Source organism: Neophocaena asiaeorientalis, unplaced genomic scaffold, assembly GCF_003031525.2.
Source record: "Neophocaena asiaeorientalis asiaeorientalis breed wild unplaced genomic scaffold, Neophocaena_asiaeorientalis_V1.1 scaffold127, whole genome shotgun sequence".
NCBI classification, from domain to species: domain Eukaryota; kingdom Metazoa; phylum Chordata; class Mammalia; order Artiodactyla; family Phocoenidae; genus Neophocaena; species Neophocaena asiaeorientalis.
In genome coordinates, this window is record NW_020175414.1 from 3510908 (window position 1) to 3512799 (window position 1892).

Below are 1892 nucleotides of genomic sequence, written 5' to 3' on the forward strand. Positions count from 1 at the left end.
TACCTTCTCAGTCTTCTTCCCATTTTATCTGCACTTCTACACTGAGCTTGAATAAAGATAAATGGTACCTGATGGTCATCAGTGTCTTTACATGTGACATTGTAAATCTACCTCCTTGATGAGCTAATCTGGTAGCCAAAAAAGGTACCTTGGGAAAAGTCACCTGAAATTAGCATTGTACAATGACTAGATTGGTTATTATTTGTATATAATGCATGCTAGGTAATTACAAATATTCAAATACCATTTATGAGACATGTTTGCAAATCACTTAATGAAGACACCTTACCTATTCATAGTCATTTAACTTCTCTCTTTTTTTTTTTTTAACTTACATCTGCTTAGTTTTTTATTGAGTTAAGTATAAAGGCCCATTTAATCAACTCATTAAATTGGTTAAGGCAGGACACTTGAACTACATTAACAGGATTTAAAAAGTGGTTGGTCTTTTAGTAGTTCTCTGGTAATCACACATGCACACACACACACATACACAAATTGGTAGAGTACTCTGGATATAGGATTTCCCTGCATAATCTTATATAATATGCTGTTCACAATCTGCAATATTTTGAAAACTATGTAAATTGGACATGACCAAATTAGAGATGTCTGAAAAACTTTTATAAAGTATTTGGGAACTTCAGCTCTAGTCCCAAAAAAGATCAGTTTTAAACTATAAAAAAGGAAAATTCATATAAAATCACAACAGACTTAACAGACATCTTTGAAAAAAAAATCAAATTGCAACTCAATTTTCTACTTTTTCAAATATGACCGAGAAAAAAAGTACAAGTAGTAATGTCTGCATTTAAAAAAAACAAAACTATTAACCAAGTGGACTTGGGGAAGAAAGAAAAACTGTACAGTATTATTGCACTCCACGAATGTGCAGAATTCCAAAATATGCCAGCACTGAAAAACTGTCTTACATTGAGGTTTTCCAAGAGGTACAACAAGCCTGCCAAGAAAGCATCTTGTCTGTACTAACAGATTGCTGTCTTCAGTACAGGCCTTCATAATGTCAGTCACGCTGCTCTTGCAAAAATCCCTTAATGTAAAAGAGCTTTCAGTGCTTATAGGTGGGGCTATGATCGATGGTATGGGATGGAATCCATATGCACACTGAGCTTCATTTCATTGTCAAGAATTTGAACAAGCTGTTGCATGGATGGAAGGTGACCAGATTCCAGCTTAGACCACACAGGTACATCTTTCAAAGTTATCTCAAATGCACCTGTTGACATACACTGGTTCTCAATCATGATGCTGAAGGAAAAGACCATCATACATGCATAGACCTTATTTTCTTGGCCCCACTGCCAGATGCTAGGAACTTGCATGCCAAAGAAAGCAAAAGAATCCTTGCCAACAATTATTAAGCCTATTAATACTAACTTGAAGACTGACAGTAAAGATGCTATGTGTCTATATATTGGTTGAGGGAGGTAATTCTCTCCTTCAATACGGATGTCTGGGTACCGCTGGCTAATAACCCGCACGTGCTCCACAAACACCCGTCTATAACCTCAGGAAACACAAATCTGGAACTTGAGCAGCGGCCCCGTGGCGTACTGCATCTCTAATCTCTCGCCAGGCACGCCGCCCAGGTTGGCGGAGGCATCTCTCAGACCACCTCCGATGTTGCCGCTAGGAGAAGCAGCAGAAACCTCATCTTAAACGAACCAACCACTTCGGCCGCCCTCAGACTGAGACTGCAGCCAGCCCAAGGCAGAGCCGGAGCCACGAGCCATTTAACTTTTCGTTGCTGTTTATCATCAGTAGCTTTCTTTACACTCATAATAGTTTCATGAGATATAAGGGACAATTTGTTATATTACTGATCTGAGTGGTGGCAAAGCTGAAACACAATGAAGTTCCATAGATGATTC

At 38.6% G+C, this 1892-nt stretch overlaps 1 pseudogene; it reads right to left on the minus strand.

Annotated features, from left to right (window-relative positions):
- Positions 1–1088: 1088 nt before the first annotated feature.
- On the minus strand, positions 1089–1675 carry LOC112414657 (thioredoxin reductase-like selenoprotein T; annotated as a pseudogene).
- Between the last annotated feature and the right edge of the window lie 217 nt (positions 1676–1892).